This window comes from Lepisosteus platostomus, chromosome 6 (assembly GCF_059453375.1).
Source record: "Lepisosteus platostomus isolate fLepPlt1 chromosome 6, fLepPlt1.hap1, whole genome shotgun sequence".
NCBI classification, from domain to species: domain Eukaryota; kingdom Metazoa; phylum Chordata; class Actinopteri; order Semionotiformes; family Lepisosteidae; genus Lepisosteus; species Lepisosteus platostomus.
The window spans coordinates 62,264,576-62,272,191 of NC_142616.1; the positions used below are offsets into that span (position 1 = coordinate 62,264,576).

At 41.2% G+C, this 7,616-nt stretch overlaps 1 protein-coding gene across 1 annotated transcript in view; it reads right to left on the reverse strand.

Moving 5' to 3' along the window:
* Positions 1-7,370, reverse strand: part of plxna1a (plexin A1a) — a 278,914-nt gene extending 271,544 nt beyond the window's left edge. The window contains exon 1 of the mRNA XM_088636764.1: positions 7,172-7,370. The gene's annotated coding sequence lies outside the window, so the exon portion shown is untranslated. The remainder of the gene's footprint in view (positions 1-7,171) is intronic.
* Positions 7,371-7,616: the final 246 nt, after the last annotated feature.

Here is a 7,616-nt window from a genome sequence, read left to right on the forward strand (position 1 = left end):
CCAGTTAAGTAAAGGCTTTTCTGAAGAAGGAGGTTTTGAGTCTAGATTTGAAGGAGTTTAGAGAAGGTGACTCTCTAATATCCTTGGGCAAAGAGTTCCAGAGCTTGGGGGCATAGCAGGAGAAGGCCCTGTCGCCCATACAATGTAGACGGGCTTGGGGGACAGTAAGGAGGGCAGAATTTGAAGAGCGGAGGTTGCGAGGTGGGGAGATAAGCATTTAGTAAGCATTCTTGCACAAAACTGAATTGGTTGGATGTTCATTTAATCTCACTTCAAACCCTAGTTACTTAAACAGACTTTTATCAATGCTGGTTTATTTTCTAATCCTTTGTTTTTTCTATTTTATATATGAAGAGCACCTTTGGGATGTCCTCATGAAAAATATAATAGTGTTCTTAAAACTTCTGTCACATTAAAACAATATACTTTTAAGTCAGAAATTCTACTGCTTCATACTTAACTGACTATTTTTACAAAGGGGTTTGGGTGAAAGCAGGCCAATGTTGAACTTTAAAGTAGATTTTTTTTAACTACCCAATACTTTTTCACATTTGCATTACAGTAAGTGAAGTGGCTTCCTCTGAAGCACCTACTTCAGATTAGACTCTTTAGATGGCAGAAAGCTTTGCTTCAATGGGTCCAGTAGCAGCCTGTCTGCCAAACTATTCCCAGTTCGGAGACAGCATTTACAGTAATAATTGAATAGCAAATAATAAAACAGCTGATATTCCGGATACCGCATATGACAGGCAGCTAATAGACTGCAACAAGAGACAACAAGATAAACATCCACAAGCAGTTTTGCATTTCATTGTTGGATGTGATTAGAAAAGTATGTACAACATGTAGTTTAGAATAAGAAGACCTCAACACAAGTATGAGCACACAACAATTTCAGAAAATACTCTAGTATGTACTGCACAGATTACAAGGCAGCAGGGTGGAGCAGAGGTCAAGGTTCTCTGGACATTTGTAAGTTGAGACCTAGTAACTAAGAATGGTACTCCACTTGAATTGTTCCAGTATTATTTCCAGCCATACACATGGGTGCAAACGTAAGCTTTGGATGAAAGCTTCGGCCAAAATTTGTAATTAGGAATTCCTTAAGAGGAGAAGTTAACTTAACCACATCAAATGATAAAATAATGAAAAGTGATGACCCTTTATAATTAACCCTTCCCCATGCAAACAAAAGACCACTGATCGTGTTGAGAATTCAATGTGCAGATCAGAAAGGCATCTCACTCGCACGCGAATTTAAAAAAACAGACTGCTGAAACCAATCGATTGCAACAGTGCATCGAACAGCAAGTGACAAAGTTTTACTTCTAGTGCCAAAAGAAACAGCAGCAAACCATTTTAAAAAACACAGAACTTATCCTAAAAGACACTTGGCTTAAAACCCGGGCTATAAATATGACCTGAATGTGTACTGTAGTGCTACACAAAACAGTGGCACAGAGCGTACACTGCCCAAATACTACACTCACTCTCAGTCGGAGGCTGAAAGAAATGGCAGCCTTGTTTTACACTGGAATGAATGGTATGAGTCTGACCAGTGAGCAGTCAGGCAGCCTACATTGTGGAATGGCAGCAGCAGTGGATATATTCCAAGATCTGCGGAGGCTGTTGAGTCCTAATAAGGGATGCCCCTTTCCTAACAATCAACGTTATGTCAATTCTCTTTTCAGGTCTGAAAAAGCTAATGCTAAGGCCAGCAATTAGTGTGAGGCGAGTGTCGACACTGTCATCCACGAACAGCACACCTATTTCTCATTTAGAGTGGGAATAAATTATTGTGCTTGAAACAAGACTGAAGGTTGAGAAAATAAGACATTCAGAGGTGGTACAGCATTCCAATCTCAGACTCAGTGTTACAATCCGCAAAGTGAATCTAAAATGCAACAACAGCGGACCATTACAGGACTTTAAAGCAGCCTGATTTCTTGATGTCATCAACCTTGTGCATCACTATAAAGAGGAATTTATAAAACCTCTATACAGTTACATAGCTGGCCTCCAAAGTAAAGAAACTACTGTATTTCAAGGAGTACACTCTCAAAGTACCTTCCATAAATGCTATCAATACTGCAGAAAATAATGAAGAAATACTGTGCTGAACTTTCAAGCTTATTGTGTTATAAAAAGCTGCTTTTACAGATTAGACCGGTTGTAGCTGCAATGTTTATATTCAATTTACTGTTCAATTTGTCAGCATTTTCATTTTGCAAGAAAACTTTTTTCTTTTATTCCGTGATCTTTATGGCCTTTTAAGTGGTGCCTGCTTCAAAACACTGCACATAAAAGCATCTGTCATTCAGTACAGCCTGTTCCTTTGCTTTAAATTTGAGTTTAAATAAATAAAAATAGCTATGAAACATGAAATGTTACAGAGAGCCTTGTAAACTTATTTGCTTTACTTAGGGCTTGATTTTTTTAGGAAATGTCCACAAATGTGAGCATGTTCAATTCAAAACCAGGAAGGCGCAATGGACAATTTGAATTTGTGTTTCCAAGGCTTTTGGTTTTAACAGAGTCTCACTGTCAGGAGTCACTATATATGAGATTAAAAAGGGAGGAAACATGTTATGATATTTTAAAATTAATTTTATAATAAAAAAGTTTATACTGCATCTTTCTTTGCAATTCAAAGTTCAGAAAGTTCTAAATGTGACCACTACAATAGCACACCTGCAGTAACAGAATATCTACATAGAAATGTGGTCCATGAGACAGAGTAGCTATGTCAAATGTGCTCTGGATCAAAGACTCTGGATACATTACAGTGGGGTTACAGTCATTACGTATATCTCCACCAAACAGGACTCTGACAATGTCATTCCAGCCTGCGATACAAATTCTAGTTGTATTCTGCATGAGGAAGTCAGCTGTACCTGAATTCAGAGCTATTTTATTAAGGGATTCAGATCAAGGGATAGTTTCAGCTGACAATATTGTTCAGAAACAAGTCAAAAAGAATAGATAATACAGCTGTTTCTGTGTCCTTAGGAGGACTAAAGTAGGTATGTTCAGTTTCAAATGTTAGATCTTAAAACTCTTGAACACCTTTAGAACATTTTAATATCAGCCTCCTTGAGTGCTTCTTAGCCTCAGGCCAATGTGAAACCCCAGGGAATACCATCTGCATTTTTAAAACGGAACAGGCAGCATGAATGCTAAACCACATGGACCTCCAAATATTCTCTAAGCAAAGCGAGACAGTACACATATAATACCTGGTGTCCTGGGTGTTTTATGTTTCCAAATGAATGTTTACAGTTATACCTTAACTAGTGAAAGTAAAGTACTATTCTGATAAACATTTACTGCCTTTTGCATTTTCCATGCTTCGTATGGATCAGAGTTATACAGAGCCTTCATTTGTGGACAAGCCTACTTTCCATTTGAAGAGAAACCAAGACAAAGGCAGTGTGGAAGGCATAGCCTTGAAAATATGACATCTGGTCTTGACAAAACGGACCATCCAGTGGCAAGCCCATAATGAAGAAAAGGGGGAAACTCCAAGGGATGAAGTACTTAAAGCAAGCTGGTTAAAAATGCCTGCCAATCCCAGATATTCCTGAAACGCCAAGCTTAGCAAAGGTTTTCAGACGCCCACCACCTCTGCAATAGTGGGCGTCCTGCAAAAAAAATAAGGCAAATCACATTTTTACACTGTGCTACAGTAATGGATAAAAACGAAGCTGTTTTTTTCTAACGAGGTACGTGTGGAGAAAATGACCAACTATTCAGAAATACCAGAATGGCATTTAAACTCGAGAGGTATGAGATTCACTTAATTATAATACCTCCAGTACTCATGACGTCTCACATTTCTGTCTTTCTGTTCTTGAACACCTGTGTTACGAAACGCAGCAACTTTAGTCCTAGCACTATATCGTCCTCTGGTCTGATTAAAGGCATTTTACTTTCAAGAAAATCGAGATTTAAAGGGATTTTAAAGGCAAGTGTTGCCGTTTTGGTGTACACGGCACGTAAAGACTTTAAAACTGCAATTCTCGCCTACCCTCTTAAATGAAAAGATATAAAACCGTACCGGTGAATGATTTCAACAGGACGACTGACTTGATCATTCAGAACAATCTCGACACATTTTTGTTTAAAAACGAATGAGAACTCAATGTAAGGCTTCAATATAAAAGGTGTTGGAAATGATACTATCCTTAATACTAAAGTTACGTGAAGATTACCAATGAAAGCTAGTACTGTATCTATTTGACCATTATAAAATGTTTTTTTCAGTCATTACTTAACCGAAGCTGACTGTACAGAAGAAGGAAACTAGTTTTCGTTCTTATAAAATCTGTTTAGTAACGTAGCCCCGCAGTTATTTCTGTGCAGACAAAAAGGGGTTTAACAAATGCACTCCCCTTACACGTATTCTACCAATTATCAACTTTGAGTTACAGTACATAACCTCACAAATACGGAAAGCTGCGAAACGGGGTGTGCGCTGGCTTTCAGCTTGCATGTGTGTGCGAGGAGTAAGAAATCTTGGCAGTAGACCCACCGGCCACAAGACCGTAGGACAGTGTTACTGTATCCATCGATGATTTTAAACAAAAAAAACGCAGCGCTGTGTTCTTTAAATTGTTTACGTGCAGATGCGATGGTCATTGTAACGCGAAACGCAAACAAGTTCCGAAATCGTTAAAACGTGTTACACACATTTGACAGCACGTCAAACACACTGACACAGAGCTCCGCGCTTGTTGTACCATTAAGCTGCTCTCTTCTGTCCCACAAAAAAAAACTCTCTCAGCAAGCCTATATAGTTCACTACCCTTAGACCCGAGTAACAGTGCATTAAAAACCGCATGGGGATTAAGCAGCGGGCTTTTAGGTCTCACACAGTTCCAAGGTGTCCCGTGTTCAACATAATACAAAGGTTATACAGCGAACAATAAGGGCCAACGGGATGCTATACCTAAAAATCCTACATCTTCACCCCGTATATGATTTACAAGTTGAAAGTGGATCAACCGCTCTTTTTTGTCAATGCAAACATTATTATTGTTGGGTTTTTTTCCCCCCACACGCTAAGGGTTACAAACTTATCAGAGGGATCATCATGCAAGTTGCAAAAAAAAAAACCTGCTTGTGTCAAGCTTAGACTGCAGACAAACCGCCCTAACGTATTTAGCTCGCCCGGCTCCCCAGAAGCCTTATCTTGGAGACGGATCTGCTGGGTAGCGCGTCTATGCTCTTTAACCAAATTAACCTGACAGAAATCTTGCAATTCGAGTGTACAACCTGTCAATTAACCGCGGTGCCCTTTCGTTTTACCCGAAACGTTAAGGTTGGTTTATAATTCGTCTGTACACGAGTATTGAGGTTGGCTGGGTAAGTCTGTGTCCTTTTGCAAGACATTAGAACTTTTCCGCACATTTCCAAGACATGCAATTCGCAATACCCCCCCAAAACCCCCAGACAAATAATAAGAGGCTTAGAAAACGCTTTCAGTATAACAACTATTTGCGAAAACCGAAAAAGAACAAGTTTGCTTCTAGATCAAATGGCAACTGCACTGGACGTTTTCACGTCCAGCTCGAAAATCCCCCGAAAACGAAGATTCCATCATCCATTTCAGTATTGAATCCTTTGAATACGCCCCACTTATTTGCCTGTAAATATATTTGAATACACGCTACTTTGGCTAATGGTCTCTTGCTTTTAGTTTACGGAATTGCTTCCAAAGCAGCGTGTTAAGCCACTTATTCAGTGGTCCACACACAAATTCAAGACACCGCAACACGGGCTACATGCAAGGAATTAAATACCGAGGCGTGTTTCTATCTGTGCGCTACTCCAAGTTGAAAAAGCGGAATCCTAGCCTTCGTTTTGTGAACGTAGCGTGCCGATGCAGGTCCGATTTCGCAGCTCTTAACCGGTACTACGCACCCACATGTAGATTCACTACGTCTGTAGCCTTCACGTACTGCAATACGGTATTTCAAAGACCGCCGACCCTCAGGAAACTGGAAAGGCTGACGGAGTTACATCGCTTTAAAAACGGGAGAGGTTTCTACTACTGATCGTGTGCGAAGCGGTCAGATCACATTGGGAAGAAGCCTAACGTTACCGTTCCTAACCATTTTAGGACTAACAGGACATCGATTTTTAGCAAGCCATCATCAAGAGGTCCCGTGAGAAATCCCCCGACTCTCTGAAAGTGCATTCTTTTTATATATCCACACATACAAGCTTGCTTACTCGCATTCCCACCGCCTTACAAACAGTGAACCAAAAACCCCTTAAATCTGCCAACTACGGTGCTGCAGCAAGACCGATGTTACTCTTCCATTAGAACATTTAATTACTAAGCCAAACCCGTTTTTTTTCTGTTCCCATCTGCAATATTCCGACTCTTTTTTTCTTGCAACGCTTCTCTAAAGCCGGCTTCCAACTCCACTTTTCTCTAACATCTATTTATTGTGCCGGTTCGCTACAGCCTCGTAAACAAACTGAGGATGTTTTGCTTTTTAAAAAAAAAACAATGTTTCACACGCCTCGCCTGTAGGTTTTCGCAGAAGTACATTTTCGCGTTAAACGCAGTGCCTTACTGAAGCCCAGATAATAACTGAGCAGGAATAGCTGAAGGCTGACAAAATAGCGTAAGAGACCAGCAAACATTTAAAGTGCACGTTTACCTAGGTGGTTTCTATTTCTGTGTTCTGTAGCTAATTCTTTCAAACTGTTGGAGGTATTCCGGAGAACAGCTTATTTTATTTTAATTTTAAAACAAATACACACATGAAAGCGGCAATCCGTTCCAACACACCACGGATACCACACTACCACTGTCTTTAAAACAAGGAGCCGCTGCCTACGGTCGACTTTGACAAGTCTATCTGGGCTTGTTTCAAAAGATGAACAAGAATGATAAAACTACACGGCGTCTGTTCAACTTTAATGCACGAAGGCGGCATCAAAGTGCGCACCGCACTCCCACAGCTTTGTCTCTGGAAAGAGCACGCTTGTTTTTGTAAATCCCTCAGGATAATGTAGCGCGTTAGGGATTAGAAACTGTTGGGAGATGGACACCGGCGGAAAAGGAAGTCTTAAGGAAGGGGGGGAAAACCTCCCAATTTCCAAAGTCAAAAAAACGGGTTCAAGAGCGAGAGAACTGTAGCCGAACCTTGTTACTCACCGATTGAAGCGATCCTCGGGTGGGATATCCTTGCCATAATTACATTCCCAAACTCGCGGACCCTTCTCTCGCTTCTGGGTAAGTCACAGCTCGCAGCTCCTCGCGACAGTGTGGCTGCTGCTCCCCAGCATGAATGGAGTGGAATGCAGCGCAAGCTTCCGAAGGCAACCCAGCCTCGTTCTGAAGGATCAATGTGGGACTGCGCCGGGAGAGAGAGGGGGGGGGAAAAAAACCCCAATAAATTCCCCGAGTTCTCCTGCAGGGGGCGTGCATGGCTGGAGCTGGCATGCCAGGAAAGGCAGCGGTGGCTCTTAAAAGGGCAACGTCTGCAACAGCTAGCCTTGTGCGTTTTTGCAGTCGAGGTAACGGCGCAAGGGAGTTCGCCTTCCTATCTGCTGTAGCCCTCGACAGCGCACAAGAGAATACTTCAGTATTATTAAACGTG